At 36.8% G+C, this 17,150-nt stretch overlaps 1 long non-coding RNA gene across 1 annotated transcript in view; it reads right to left on the bottom strand.

Annotated features, from left to right (window-relative positions):
- The window catches only part of LOC141553098 (uncharacterized), a 196,106-nt gene that overhangs the window by 62,942 nt on the left and 116,014 nt on the right, over positions 1 to 17,150 (bottom strand). The gene's annotated exons all lie outside the window — the stretch shown is intronic.

Below are 17,150 nucleotides of genomic sequence, written 5' to 3'. Positions count from 1 at the left end.
CCCAACCTGTTTTATGGTCCATTCCTGGAAGTCCCCACTCACCAGAGCTCTAAGCCCACCCTGCTTTATTTCCCTGATCTCTGGAGCCTTATAAAAATCTCTGGAATCTATCACTGGCTGTTGAATGCTTTGAGACATGAGTCCAATCCAACCCTGGAGTCCATATAGATTCTGTTTTCCCCCAGCACAATCTCTCTCTCTCAAATAAAATATTAAAAACTTTCTAATTTCTATCTTGCATTACATATGAATATATATGTTTGTACATTACATATGAATCTATGGCAGGAATTAGCAGAAAGAGTATTATGTCTGGACCAATGAAAAGTTGCGTTCTAATCCCACTATTGATGTTATTAACTGTCACTTGAACAATTTGCTTATCTTTAGATGTTTCCTTCTCCATAAAATGAGGATAGTTTTCTTTCAGGAGGGTTTTGGGAAAATCAAATAAAAATGTGGATATATTTATAGACACACACACACACACACACACACACACACACACACACACACACACACACATATATGTAAGAAACCAGACCCCAAATTGAATTTCTGAAGCCTGTTTTGTTTTGTTTTTCAGAGGGAGATTGAAGGACACACCTCCTTCAGGGAGAATTGCCAAAGAGAGCAAATTTTAGGTCATTCCATGCAGCCCAATTAATTTTAAATAGATTCAATATTTTTCATTAATTTGAGTAAAGGAAAGTCACCATATAACCAAATTAAAAAGCACTTTTAAGGGATAAAAATATAGTACTCATTCCTAAACTAAAGTAAAACAATAATGAGTGATGAGCATTTTTCTCCAAATTAAAGAAAACAATGTACAGTGTTGAATGACTTTTTGTTCATCTAGTTCTACTTAAGTAAAAGGAAACAACCAAGTTTGGTTGGATTTACAATGATATTTAAATTACTGTTGTGTTTGTAGTGTCTTTTCATACAGTTTGATGGTATACTAGTTTAGATTGTTTTCCAACTTCTAAGTTCTCATTTTAAGTGTTTAAAAACATCACTTTTATGTAATGATATTTTGGCCTTAGTAAAAGTTTTGTATGCTACATTTGAAAGGCTTAGGAGCCAAGTCTATGACAAGAAAAGTTTTCTTAGATGGCAAATCCAAACTTAAGTTTTTAGTATTTCTATTCTTAACTGGCATATTTTAAAATCCTGAATATGTAAAATAGTCCAAGCTCTTTAGGTAATAGTCTTCCTTACCCATCCCTTACATGTTGCTCCTTGATATGTTCCCCATCCCTGGTCATATATCACAAGTTCAAAAATTACAACTAATCCAACTCTCAGGGTGTGTCAATTAATATAGATGAAGTTTATTAAGCATGTATGCTTGCAAAACAAACAAACAAACAAAAAAAACTCATGTCCTGTCATTGAGCCCAACTGGTTTTAGCTAGTTTTAGGCCTGAGCCACTTTATCAGAAACTTTATGTTAACTGGACTCAAAAGAACATTGGTTGGAGATACCTTAACAGGATACTTCCCCCCTCCTCATTCTTCTCACAATACTTGTGGAGACTTATCAAGCAATCATTTCTGACATATATGTGCACATACATGTATGTGTGTATATAAACGCATATATGAAAATGCCTTTGTAAATGTTAAAAGTATGAGTACCAGTAATGGCTTGCATTATAAAAGTGGAGCAAGTGTCCAATGGGCAACTAACTTAGGTAAGGTCACCCTGGGAGTTAGCAACTAAAAGGATTTTATTAGCAATATAAAATACAATAGGAATTTTTAGCAATCAAAATACAGTCCCTTCCCAGGTCTCAGTTCCATCATGAGTCACCCACGGAGAAGCCAGTGAAAACATGGGTAGTAGTTTCAATTCCTGAGGCAAAGCTATACTAGTAAAAAGTCAACTTTGGGCTGAATAGATTCTGTGAGAATGGAAGATATCTTGCCCTGGAGAAGGATGTGCTTCCGCATATCAAAGAATTTCTGATATTGTCTCCCTCAGAGGTGATGGGTAATTCCCTTAGTTCTAATAAAAAAGATTCTGACTTGAGAGAGATAAAACTTCCTTTGAGGATGAGAGGAGAATTTTCTGAATCCTTTGTTAAACATCAAAATAGCCCATTAATTGTTTCTCAGAGTGACCTAGAATGAATAGCCAGGAAGTAATCGCCCACCTGTTTCTGTGCCTGATCTACTTCTGCTTTGACTTTGAGCAAGTCACCTGAGCCTCTTTTTCTCTCTTTGTGCATATGTGCAAGCCAAGGCTCTTAGCAGCAGTTGGTAAGTTATAGACACTAGAGATGAGAGCTTCTTAGTATCATTGTTGAGAATTCCATTGTCTATCTTTGTACTTAGCAACATATATCTGTCATTCATGATTCCCTTTAAATGTTTCTTCTCCCCTCCTTTTCTGTCTTCTCTTAACCTTTCCTTTCTCTATATCTTCCCCAACCTCTTCTCCCATCCATCACTATTTTCTTTCATCCTCTTTGTTTTCCTTTTACAACTATTTTCCTCCTCTTTTTTTTTTTCTTTTTCCCCCTCTATCTTTTCTCAATTCCACATTGCTCTTGCCCATTAGAGCTACTTTTGGCCATAGGTGAAAAAAAGACTCTTGAGGGAAAACATCTCAGCCCTTCCTCGATTGAGGGTGGGTAATGAAGGTCACAATCTCTGCCAATTGTTAGTGAAAGGATGTCGGCTGCTTCAGAGGTTATAAGATAGTCCATTTCTCTCATCTCTAATGGATTTCTTGGTGGAGCAAAGACATGGACAGGTTCTCCCCAAGGGTAGTTGAGGTGTAGAATATTTAGTAGATAACTGAGAGGAGATTGCTGCATATAGAAGTTCTTCACCAAAAAAAGAGCCTGTTAAAAGTCCTTTTCTGAAAATTTCTAGAGAAGGTCATCAGACAGCCTTATGGACATGGACAAGCCTCACAACTAGGCTAATTTTGGCAGTATCTTGGGCTCCTGAAATATGGATTGTCCAGGCACAAGTGGTGACAAAGCCCCTCAAGACAGAAAGCATTCAACTTGGTTCAATGAGGAGGACTGCCAGGATTTTGATTAAGCAATAGGTGAGCCAAGATCATTCAGATCCAAGATTTTAACCCTATAGTGCAAGACAACTCTTAAATTGGATAGAACTTTTGTTGTATAGTACAATACTATATTGTATAGAACAACTGTAAATTGTATAGAAAGTATTCACTGAATTATTAAAATCCTCACTTCTGAAAGGTTCCTCTTCCAATGATCTCTATCTTTATCCTTTCCACAATGCCAATTAAAGTCTGACATATAATAGATTCTAAGTAAACTTTGTTTGAACTGGGATTATTTCCACTCACAGAGAGGTTGGGATCTATTCGAAAGGAACAAATGCTGTGTGGATATACATATGGAAACTTGAAATATTGAATTACAGGTCACAAAATATATATTTTATACAAAGATCTTACTTCAGGAGTTTTGTTGTATTTAGGAATATGACATTATTGCACCAACAAGGTAAGTAGGTAGGTAAGCAGGCTGAGACGGGGCAAAGAGTCAAAAGCCATGTTGAGTTAAAGAAAGTCACCGGTGTCCCAGCAGATCGATGTCCCAAGAAAGCATTATCATCTTCCCTCTTAAAAAAAAAAATCTCAATTTCACTACATTCATATTGTTCAGTAGATGAAGACAAGTGTGAATACGAAATCATCTGGGGCAATGAGGAGAGTAATCTTATTCTCCCGCACCACAGGAAATTCACTTAGCAAGTCATACTTCTATGTGGAACTTTCATCAAGATATTTGTATTGTGTGAAAGCATAGGAAAAGGAGAGAATAAATAAAACATAGTGCAGAAACTTCTGGATTTCAAACAAATGTTCTACGTAGGGGACAAAATAATTCTGAGCAAAGTAAACTTATTCATGCTTTCCTCCCTCAGATCCACCCTCTGTAACTGAAAAAAAAGGAAACCGATCACATTTTTTTTTTTGTCATTTGTTTTCTTCATCTGGAATTCTTTGGTTAAACCGTCTAGGGGTCTCATTCAAGTGAAAGGGGAGAGGTGTAATGTTCTTGAATTGTGAGGGTCTGGTCGTCTCTCAGCTGTAATCCTTTTCTGGGAGGAGGTTTCTTTTCTGTATAATCTTTTCCTCTATGAGCAGGTTTCTTGGGAGGCTTCTGGAGCCTCCAGCCAGCCTCTTCTTCTTCCTGAATCCTGGCTCTGAATCTCCTCCAGCTCTTGTCCTTCCCCAATCCAGACTGCTCTCCAGGCTCAATGTTGCCTCTTTTTATCCTCCCAGAGAATGGGCATGGGATAATGCAAGGGCTTCTGGGAAGAAGTACTCCAACCAATGAACTTGCTCCTCTTAGAATTCCTAAAGTGTAAACTCCCTTTAAAGGCCCAAACCAAAGGTCTGTCAAGTCAACCTGAGTTCTCATCTTGTAATTGTCCAGACAACCTGAGTTCTCACCTGGTAATCCTAACAGAGAGGCCCCAAACATGTGAAGTGAAGTCCTTATGGTGACCCTAGGAGAAGCATGAGCAGGAGGCCTATAGGATGAGCACAAAGGGAAGTGTCATGATCTGCATTATTGGGGAGGGGAAGGAAGGTCCACCTCTTTGAGCTCACAAAAAGAAAAGAAGTTTGAGTTTGTTCATGATTCATGGACAATGATAAAATCTGCATTCAGGATTTTCTGGTTTGGATTAATGTCATTTATAACCTTGGGACATTTTGTAAATGAATCCCAGCTATGGCTTGACTTACCTCTACCTTCATCATCATCGACATCATCCTCATCATCATCACTAGCACAGGAGAAAAAAAAAGGGGGGCTGTCACTAGAGATAGGAAGTCTTAGGATTAAGTCCTATCTCTGTTGTGTGGGACAATCTGTTCATGAACAAGTCACTTCACCTCCCAATCCCTGCCTCCAAGCCTCCAAGCAATTCATGTCAAATATAAGTTATGTGAGTTTCTGATTTGAAGAAATAAAGGAGCTTTTAACACCAGGAATTCTTCCAATGGATTAAAACACTAATTTAGACCCACAAAAGCCTACAATTGCTATTCCCTTTAAATAATCCCTTTCAGTTTACAAAGCACTTTCCTTAAAATAACCTAAAATTTATATAGTGTCTAACATATTAACCTCAATCCATAAATAAGAAATCTGAGCCCCAGATGGTTCCATTATTCAGTCGCAGATTTTGGAACGTTGAAGGGAATGACAGAGCTTGGATTTACATATATCTGAAGCCAAAGGGGCCATTGTTCTTTCCAATGCATCTCACTATCGTAAGGTAGAACACATACTCAAGAGAATTGCCATAATTTTTCCTTCAATGACAAAGTTTCAATTTTCTATTTTATTTGCTTACTTAATTGTCACAATACAATATAAGCCAAAAACATAATTAAGCACATATACTATGTTCAAGATATAGTGCCAGGCATTTGGCATAAAAAAAGATGATAATAAAACCAATATCTTCTCAAAGAAATGGCTGTGCCGCTGATGTCCTTGGTCCCATAGTGGCTTCTTTTTTAAAATTTTAATGAATGCAGGCAGGAGCTGTCCACAACTGAAGTACACTCGGAGATGTCCATAAGCCCAGTACTTACTGAGCAAAATCAATCAACCAGCATTGATTCTAAACTCTAAGGACAGAAAAAAAGAGCTATAAGGAGATCAAACCTGTTAGAATAGCTAGTAATTTATTTCCTTGACTCTTAGAATAATGATCTCTGCTTGCCCTGTAGATCTTTCTGGGACCATTTTTGTGTAATCTATTCCCCCAAGATCTAGTTGTTTCTCCTGACATGCTCTCAGGTGACAAATGCTCCTGGCTGATCACATTGCAGCCCAGAAAGCAATCTCTTTCCTCCCAAAAGAACTGACATATAGTGCTCTGCACAAAGGGCTTGGTTCCCATCTCAGTGCTTTCGTACAGCTTGTGCAATCATGCTGAGAAAGCTATTTTTCTTCACCTTTTTCTTCTTAGAATCCCTAGATCTTTCAAGATTAATTTCAACTACAAAAGCCCTTTTCTGAGTTTGAAAGTGAGAGTGCTTTTGACACCTGGAAGTTACAATTGTCTATTTTTTTTTTTTTGTATGTTTTCTTGTTATTGGGATTAAGTGACTTTTCTTTTTTTTTATTATTTTTTATTATATATTTTTTATAATATTGTCCCTTGTATTCATTTTTCCAAATTATCCCCCCCGTCCCTCTACTCCCTCCCCCCGATGACAGGCTTACATACATTTTACATGTGTTACAATATAACCTAGATACAATACATGTGTGTAAATACCATTTTCTTGTTGCACAATAAGCATTAGATTCCGAAGGTATAAGTAACCTGGGCAGACAGATATTAGTGCTAACAATTTACATTCGCTTCCCAGTGTTCCTTCTCTGGTTGTAGTTGTTTCTGTCCATCAGTGATCAGCTGGAAGTGAGTTGGATCTTCTTTATGTTGAAGATTTCCACTTCCATCAGAATACATCCTCATACAGTATTGTTGTTGAAGTGTACAGCGATCTTCTGGTTCTGCTCATTTCACTCAGCATCAGTTGATATAAGTCTCTCCAAGCCTCTCTGTATTCCTCCTGCTGGTCATTTCTTACCGAGCAATAATATTCCATAACCTTCATATACCACAATTTACCCAACCATTCTCCAACTGATGGACATCCATTCATCTTCCAGTTTCTAGCTACAACAAAAAGAGCTGCCACAAACATTTTGGCACATACAGGTCTCTTTCCGCTCTTTAGTATTTTTTGGGATATAAGCCCACTGGTAGCACTGCTGGGTCAAAGGGTATGCACAGTTTGATAACTTTTTGGGCATAATTCCAAATTGCTCTCCAGAATGGCTGGATTCTTTCACAACTCCACCAACAATGCATCAGTGTCCCAGTTTTCCCACATCCCCTCCAACATTCATCATTATTTGTTCCTGTCATCTTAGCCAAAGGATTAAGTGACTTTTCCAGGACCACAGAGCTAGTAAGTGTGTATTTGAGGCAAGACACAAACTCAAGTCCTCTTCACCCTGGCAGTTGCTCTATCCACTGCACCACTAGTTTGTTTGTTTGCTCTATATTGATCTTGATGTCTCTTTGCTTCCTGCCAGCACAGTGTAGATTCCCTAAAGATAAAGATTTTCTTCTGAGAGATGTAGCACGGAGTCTGACGCATAGTAGGAGCTTCATACATGCCATGGGAATTGAATTGCACTGAAGTTATCAATGACATTGTTGGAAAGCAGCCTTGGCCAATGGGAGTGATTAGGAGTACACCAGTCAATGGGTGAAAGAAGTTTCCTGTCACAAGCTTAAGACACTTCCATCAGAACCCTTGAGAAATCCAACACTGAGATTAAATTGACATTTTTTTTTTCCAGTGACTTTCAGTAGGGCCTTCAAAGCATCTACTTCTCATCATAAGACTTTTAAATCCGTGGTACGTTGCACAGTGTCATTTTTTATTTTTTAATTCAGAGACGCTATCTGCATCCTCCACAGTTCAAAGGGACTATCGAAGTGCAAGATTGGAAGGGACCTTGGGAAATCATTGAATTCTTCCTGCTGCCTTCACAAAGGACCACCAAAGGCTTTGTCTTCACACACAACTAAGCTGGCGATTTTCACAGCATGTATTAAAGTCAGTGAACTGCTGATAGTAGGGCAGATGTTCAATTCAACAGATATTAATGACAACTTACTATATGCAGTATCTTGGGCTCAGTATGAAGGGAATGATACTGTGTGTATATATACAAATATATGTACAAATGTGTGTATTTACATATATGTGTACAAATGTGTATGTGTATATATCTATATATACACACACATATATATAATATATATACACATACACTTTTGTACATATATGTATATGTGTATATATATATTTGTGTGTATATATATATTTGTATTTGTGTATATATATGTATGTATATATATATATATGTATGTGTGTATATATATATATATATATGTATATGTGTATATATATATAGTTGTGTGTATATATATATTTGTATTTGTGTATATATATATGTATGTATGTGTATATATGTATATGTGTATATATATATTTGTGTGTATATATATATTTGTATTTGTGTATATATATGTATGTATATATATATATGTATGTGTGTATATATATATATGTATATGTGTATATATATATAGTTGTGTGTATATATATATTTGTATTTGTGTATATATATATGTATGTATGTGTATATATGTATGTGTATATATATATTTGTGTGTATATATATATTTGTATTTGTGTATATATATGTATGTGTATATATATATGTATGTGTGTATATATATATGTATATGTGTATATATATATATATTTGTGTGTATATATATATATTTGTATTTGTGTATATATATATGTATGTGTGTATATATGTATGTGTATATATATATATTTGTATTTGTGTATATATAATATGTATGTGTGTGTATATATGTATGTGTATATATATATATTTGTGTGTATATATATTTGTATTTGTGCATATATATATGTATGTGTGTACATATATATATATATATATATATATATATATATATATACACACACATATATATATATATCTATATATATCATGCATACATATTCCTGTGTGTATATGGGGGGGAGTCAAGGAGAACTAGCACCTCTATTACGGGAGCTTTCAGAGCTCATCCATCTTTAGTATCTACTTGGTATTAAACTCTTACACGTGGCTCCAAGAAACTGTAGAATGCATAGTGATCACATCTCAGTAGGTAAATGAAACCAGCTTGAGGGTAACTGGTGGGCCTTGAACCCATGAGAGATGTCTACCAAAAGCAGGTGAGGACTTCCCCTAGAGGAAGGAGCAGAGGAGAAAAATGTGTTCTAACAGCCTACACGATTATGTGATGATCAACTGTGATAGACTTGGTTCTTCTCATCAATGTGGTAATTCAAGGTAATTTCAATACACTTGGGATGGAAAACGTGTTCTACAGCCCTAAAGATGTCTGAAACAGGAGATGTGCAGCATTGAGATCTCAAAGATGGCAAGGTTTTTCACTACCGCCCAGGTCACTGCCCGTCACCTTGATTTTTGCTTGCCAATGGATTTTGATTTCTCAGGAAGAATGAATAAGGCTGATGTCTTTCTGTAAGTCCACATCACTTCAATTCAATTCATGTGTTAGTCAAACCATCATCCCATGATGTCACTGGTCTTCTTGGAAAATGAAGAACATAAATGTCTATGTATATATTTCTATAACTCCTAAGAGGCAAAAATAGCCCAATGATGAGAGTCTGAAAACCTCCATTTATATAGTCCCTTCACAACTCAAAACTTAGGTGACTTCATCTCTCTGGTTCTTAGCTGCCTCATCTTTCAAATCAAGGGTTGGATTACATACCTTATAGTCCCTTCCAACTAGAAATTTATGATCCTATGAAATTATGGAATAAGCTGTTTGGACTAAGCCTTGAAGGAAGCAGGGTAGTCTAGAAGGCTGAGTTCTATTTTACCATGGGAACAGCTAATACCAATGTAGGATGGTAGAAAACAGTATAAATGAATTTGTATGCATTCTGGAATATATGTAGATTAAACCAAAGATATGAAGGACTTAAAGATCCAAGTGAAGCGATGGCATTTTATTCTAAAAACATCTGCTTGAGAAACTTCCTTGAAAAATGCAGAATCACTCACAGATGTTTGACTTTCATTTCAGTTTCTAAAAAGACTCTTGAATATGCTATAGTAAGTATATCCTTTGACAATGAAGACTGAACAAAAGCCAGAGATTCTATGATCCTTATTCATGTCTCCTCTGAAATCTCTACCAGTGTATGTGACTACTGAGCTAAGATCCTTCCTTTTGGTCATTTCATGTGCCATGAGCATCAACCATGACCTGAACTGCCTGCCAGCTGCTGCTTTCACCACATCCCCAGTATAGTCATGCATTATCCCTCACATTTGGGTACTGATTTTTTTCACATTGTTTTCACATAAAATGATCTTGGAAACATACTCCACTCAAATCTACTCACAATCCCATAGTTCATCATCTATCATTTTGATTTTTCTCGGATTTTGATGATCCAGGGTTCTGTATCATCATGGGAGGAATATCAAGATTAAGGCATTTTGTGCCACAGTTAAGTTTGGCTAAAAGTATTGAAAATGTCTTATATTTAGTATAGATCTCCTTCTTTCTCCTATCAATTTCTAGATCCAATATATCCTCTTTCTTCAAGGCTTCTCTAAGGTTTTATTTTATCAATAATAACAAAGGAAAAAGACACAAATGTGCAAAAAAAAGTTTGTATAAATTCTTTTGTAGTGGCAAGGAATGAGAAATGTAGTTGTGATATGACTATAATGGAATATTATGAGAAATGATAAGCAGGTTGATTTCAGAAAAGTCTGGGAAGACTTACATGAATTGATGCTAAGTGAAGTGAGCAGAACCAAGAGAACATTGTACATGGTAACAACAAGATTATGTGATGATCAACTGTGACGGATGGGGCGCTTCTCATTAATGTGATATTTCAAGGAAATTTCAATAAACTTGGAATGGAAAATGCCAGTTGCATCCAGAGAGAAAATATGGGGACCTAACATGGATTAAAACATATATTTTTACCTTTTTTTCTAGGTTTCCCCCCCTTTCGGTCAGCTTTTTTTTTTTTTTGCTCAATATGACAAATATGGAAGTACATTTAAAAGGATTGAACATATTTAACCTATGTCAGATTGCTTACTGTCTTGAGAAGAGGGAAGGCAAAGGAGGGAGAGAGAAAACTGAGAACACAATGTTTTATGAAAATGAATATTCAAAACTATCTTTGCATGTGTTTGGAAAAATTAAATACTATTGGAAAAAATTAATTTATCTTTATTTTTGTGAACTTGTGATTTCCTGGAGGCAAAGAACTCCCAGTGCAGACAATTCTTCTAGTGAAGATATTATGGATGACCACTCTAGTATTAATATTTTTAGTGAATGCTTTGAGGCACTGAGCAAAGGAATCATGCAGAAGGTAAATCATGTTATCAGATGAGGGACTTGAACCAGAAACTCATGGTAGCTTTGAGGCTCTCCAGACAGTGTGTCCAACTGCCTTATGTTTCTATACTTCCAGATGTGGACTTAGGTGCAAAATAAAGCAGCTGAAAGATGGCCTTAAAGAACATCAACACCAAAATCTGAACTTTGCTTCTCTGAGTTATCTATAGAACATGTCAAGAAGAGGGAAAGACTATTTCCCTTGTTAGTCCTAAAGGTAGTAGATCCTACCTTTCTCAGCTTTACACCTCATCTGGGCTGCCTCCCTGATCATGGCAATGACCTTCCATTCTGTCCTGAAGCAATTTCTCTAGTTAGTAATATTCAAACGTTTATCAGGTGTTGACCAGAAATGATCAAATCTATGATCTAACCATTCAATTTATTGTTATTTTTAAGCAAACAATGAACTTACATCCCAGGGTTCATTGATTGTCTGAGTGAAAAATACAAAACTTTCCAGTGGTAGGGAGAAAACGTGACATTTTTCCAACAGCAGTTGGGCAATACTTCTGTATCTGCTACATATCTCAAAGTTACTTTGGGAAATGCTCCCCCTCTCCTCAGATTTAACTTCCTCCTGGCGAAGGCATAACAGCATTACCACTACATGGGAAAAAATAATGGCTCCTATTGATAAATAGACCGATGATAATTTATTAAGCACTTAATATTTGCCAAGGACTACACTAAATAATGTAAACACAAGAAAAAATGAAATAAACAAACAAAAAACAAGGAAAAAACCAATTTCTTCCTCCTGCAATGATTTCACATGGAGATGTACCAACATGGAGAAGGCAGACAAAATGAATCCAAGAGATTGAGGTGAGAAGCTACTAGCAAGTGAGAAGATTATAAAAGACTTCATGGAGAAAATGGGGCATTAACTGATTCTTGAAGAAAGTCCAGGGTTCTAAGAAGTGGAGATGAGGAAGCAGAGCTTTAAAGGAAAGTGGGTCAGACAACTGAAGGGGTAAAAACAAATGCTAGAATTAGAAAAGTCAGTAGAGTCATTTTAGTCTACTTTTCCCCTCCCCATTTTTAAAAGAAATAAGCAATCTAAAGGCCTAGAGGATTATGATTCTCCTAAGATCATACACAATTGATGATCAGGTCTTCAGACTCCAAAGCTAGGAATTGTTATATTATCAATTCATACACTATCAAAGAGAGTGTGTTTTGTTTTTGGTTTTTGTTTTGTTCTTAATTTACAATTTAGCTAACATGGAGGAAAAATTAATCTTATTTCATGGATCTCCAATGCAGAAATAGGAGCTACATAAGTGAACACTGCGAAAGAGAATAATTTAAAAAAACCACTTAAAATGAGCATTGTCCTGGCATGCAAAGGTCTGTCTTGGGGAGACAGCTTCACTGGAGGGTTTCTCAGGCTGTTAAAGTCTTCCTTCCTCCTACGGCCTACTCTGCATATATCCTGTAGAGCCAATTATTTATATATGTCTACTTCTTTAGACTATAAACTCATCGAGGGCAAGGACTCCCTCACTAGAGATCTTCAAACAAGAATTGGGTTTACCATATTTATCAGATAAATAATATGGGTGATTATTTCTTCAGGTATAGGTTAGATTGTATAAAATTTGAGGTCTCCTCTGAAATCCTGTGACTCTGTAATGAGATGAAGGTTCATGAGGAAGGGAAAAGGAAATTCATGAGAAGCACATGATGCCGAGTGAGAAAACTTGGATTTAAATGGAAGCTCTGTTTCTCATAATTTACAATTACTAGTCTGTCCTAGACCCACCAGAGTACCTTTGACCACTGTCCTTTGCAGTGTGAGCTCTACCCGGCTCGCCTCCTCTGAGGCCTTCAAAGGTCTCTGGCCCCAATCTCTTGAATCTATAGCTTAATAACCGGTAGCACACTCAAGAACAGCCACGTGTAATCTTAAAAGCCTTTATTATACCTACTCACATAATGCCCTAACTGATGCCCTGACTTGTTGGTTCCCGAGTGAACACCTGGTCAGAAGACCCACGTGTTCACTACCAAAATCCTTACCTCTTTTGGCTATCCATCTTGGCCACCCAGGCTTGGGAGCTAGTTTCTCTCAGAGCCTCAGTTTCTTCATTTGTAAAATGGAGTTAGAATAAATGACTCCCAAAGCTATCTAACTCTACATGGAAGAGTAATGACCAACATGACCAAGTGTGACCAACATTTTTAGTGTTTACATCCCAAATTCTAGTGCTCTGTGAACTAGACCATACTGTCCATGTTAGGTTCAAGAAAAAGTATTTCTTTTGTTTGTGACTGATCAAAAATTACCTTCTGCAGGGGGTATATCTTGGATATTCCAGCACATTGTTCTTTACCGTGGAAGATCCCCTTCCAACTACTTTATATTCATTTTGGTGCCCACCTAGGTATTTACATATTGTCAGCCTATTTTCTTAGTTGGTACCTCTGTTTCCTCATCTGTAAAATGGGGGTTTAGTAATTTTACTCTTATTGCACAAATATGTTAGGAGGAAGTCAGCTTGTGTAGAACTTGGAACTGAAGTACATTCACCTCAGGATAAAAGGCTTAGAACTTTGCACCACGTTCCATGTGAGGCACCATTAGCATTTTATGTTAATAAAAGGAGGTGCGCGGTATAATCCATCATAACTATTATGATGATGCTATTAACAGCTTAAACAGCAATATTAGGAAAGACAATATTTTATCATTGTTTCAAAGGTCAAGGCAGTCCTCCCACAGCATCCAAATTCCCCATTGACTTTGTCAGGTTCATCTGCAGAGGTGGGGAGGGGCTGCTCCAATGGGTTGACTCTCATTACCCTGTCTTGTTCATTTATACTTGTGGCCATGTCATATGCTGAATTAGTGAACCCCTTGAGGTATCTTTCTATCCCCTACTTAATATAGGATCTGGTACCTAGTAGGTGTCTAATAAGTGTGTGGCAACTGACTGCCTGATTTATGGGTCCACAGAAGGAGAAAGAGGAGAAAATAAACCTCATATCTTAATCGATAATGGAAAAAAATCTTGTCAACTGGACTCGGTCAAGAGCATCCCATAGTGCTCCTGGTGAAGCTGGGCACCTCCTTCTGATGGCAAAGGCACTTTTCCAGGGCAAACCTCTTTAATAGTTATGAGGATAATCATAATTCCCTTTTCTGTAGTGCTTTGTGGTCACAGAGGGCTTTTTCGGTGCTAAGTAAGCTCCTTTGATCCTCTTAAAAGCCTTGTGACAAACTTTATCCATGTGGGGTATGTGTGATGCTTAGGGAGGATTGGCAGCTCTGGGGGAAAGTCTGCTGAGTCTTTGCTCATCCACTGGCCCTCAATTTTCACACGTGGCCCCAGGAAACCAGAGCATGCTCAGTGACCATATCCCAGTAAAGCTATCTTGGCAGAAGAGCTAAACCAAAGGACTATTAAACCGTGTATACCCTTTGACTCAGCAGTGTTTCTACTGGGCTTATATCCCAAAGATATAAAGGAGGGAAAGGGACCTGTATGTGCCAAAATGTTTGTGGCAGCCCTTTTTGTAGTGGCAATTGAAGAGTGGCTGAATAAATTATGGTATATGAATGCTATGAAATATTATTATTCTGTAAGAAACAACCAGCAGGATGATTTCAGAGAGGCCTGGAGAGACTGACAGGAACTGATGCTGAGTGAAATGAGCAGAATTAGAGGAATATTATACATGGCAATAATAAGACTATATGATGATCAATTCTGATTGACCTGGCTCTTTTCAAAAGTGAGGTAATTCAGGCCAATTCCAATGATCTTGTGATGAAGAAAGCCATCGGCACCCAGAGAGAGGACTATGGGGATTGAGTGTGGACCACAATATGGCCTTTTCACTCTTTTTGTTGTGGTTTGCTTGCGTTTCTCATTATTTTTTTCCTTTTTGATCTGATTTTTCTTGTGCAACTCGATAACTCCATAGATAACTGTATAAATATGTTTACATGTATTGGATTTAATATACATTTTTACCATGTTTAACATATATTGGATTACTTGCTGTTTAGGGCAGGGAGTGGGGAAAAGAGAAGGAAAATTGGAACACAAGGTTTTACAAGGGTTAATATTGGAAAATCATCCAATGAATATGTTTTGAAAATAAAACACTTTAATATAAATTAACTTTAAAAAATCCTCTATTTCTCCATGAAATTATTCTGATTGATTTTATGGGAGGATTTGAAGGCAAGACCATAGGTAACTAGTTAAATTCTTAGGTGAAAAGAATCATGTTTTGGCAGACTTGCCAGGTAATTCTGCCACCTGCGGGTCGCTCTGCACTGGAAGGGAATGGTGAATGCAGCAATCCTTAGACGCCCGGTCTGCTGGCAAGCTCTTTTAGTTTTTAGGACATTTTTTTTCACCCCAAGTCCAAACATTTCTCATGTTTTTATGTTATGTTTGGGTTTAGCTTTTGGTTTTGCAATTTCCACCCAATGATCCCAGTTTGGTACTCAGGGTCAAGTAGAACAAATTGAATTTGTCTGCAGTATGATAGACCAACAAATCCTGGAAGCCAGACAATCCCCTGACTTTGACACTGCCTAATTATTTAATCTGAAGCAATTTGTTTCACTTTTCTCAGTCTCAGTTTCCATACTGGAAAAAATGAGATTATATAGCACAATGAAAGGAAGACTGAATTTGTGTTTTTATGTCAGTCTTTCCATATTCTACAAAAGGGATGTCAGGAATGATCTCAGCCTCTCTCCCCCAAATGGAAATATGCCTCGATATTATTCTGAGCACAAGAGAAGTATGAAGAACCTGTAGCCATCCTGGGAAGATGAGGCATGCAAAAATAAAGCTCTTCAACATAAAATTGCACTATAAAAAAATCAAAAGCAAATAGACCAACTTGAAGACATTTTGTAGATACCTGCTCACATTCTTTTTTTTTTTTTTTTTTTCCCTGAGGCTGTGGTTAAGTGACTTGCCCAGGGTCACACAGCTAGGAAGTGTTAAGTGTCTGAGACCAGACTTGAACTCGGGTCCTCTTGAATTCAGGGCTGGTGCTCTATCCACTGTGCCACCTAGCTGCCCCCATTTTGTAGATATGTAAAATTTGTCTATCTATCCAATCTGTCTATATGTCTGTCTATCCACTACCTAGCTAGTTTCTTCTGTCAATCTATTATCTGTCAACTATTCAACTGATCAACAAGTATTTATTGAACACCTACTATGTGACAGCAATTGATACAAAGATGAAATTAGCATAATCCCTACCCATAAAAAGCTTGTTTTCTAGCCTGATTTCAGAAAAGCTTGGAAAGACTTAACATCAACTGATGTTGAGTGAAGTGAGCAGAACCAGGAGAGTGTTATCCATAGTAACAGCAAGATTATATGATGGTCAACTCTGGTAGACAGCTTTTCTCAGCAATATGGTAATCCAAAACAATTCTAGTAGACTTGGGATGGGAAATGCCATCCTCATCCAGAGAGAACTGAATGTGGATTAAAACATAATGTTTGTAACTTTTTTTATTTGTTGCCTTGCTTTTTATTTCTCATGTTCTCCCCCTTTTTGGTCTGATTATTCTTACACAATACGACCAATATGGAAATATGTTTAAAAGGATTACACATGTTACTTATATCAGATTGCTTGCTGTCTTGGAGAGGGAAGAGGGAGAAAATTTTGGAACACAAAATCTTACAAAAATGAATATTGAAAACTATCTTTATGTGTACTTGGAAAAATAAAATACTATCAGAAAAAAAACTGCATTTTTTTTGGCAAAAACAACACATATACATAATAAGTATTTGGAAGATTTGTGCTTGTACAGGTTATACAAATATATAATATATTTGTCTTGTTGATAATTAGAAGGTGCACTGTATGGACCTGAGTTCTATTCTGCCTCAGATGCTTACTAGCTACGTGGCCCTGTTCAAGTCATTTGATATCTCTTTTCTCATCTGAAAAATGGGGAGAAAAACAGCATCTATTTCACAGATTTGTCGGGAGGATTAAAGGAGATAACATTGACAAATTGCTTTACATTAAGATGTTTTGCTATAAAAAATACTAGCTAT

This window comes from Sminthopsis crassicaudata, chromosome 2 (genome assembly GCF_048593235.1).
Source record: "Sminthopsis crassicaudata isolate SCR6 chromosome 2, ASM4859323v1, whole genome shotgun sequence".
Taxonomy (NCBI): domain Eukaryota; kingdom Metazoa; phylum Chordata; class Mammalia; order Dasyuromorphia; family Dasyuridae; genus Sminthopsis; species Sminthopsis crassicaudata.
This window is presented reverse-complemented; position numbering and strand designations above follow the sequence as displayed.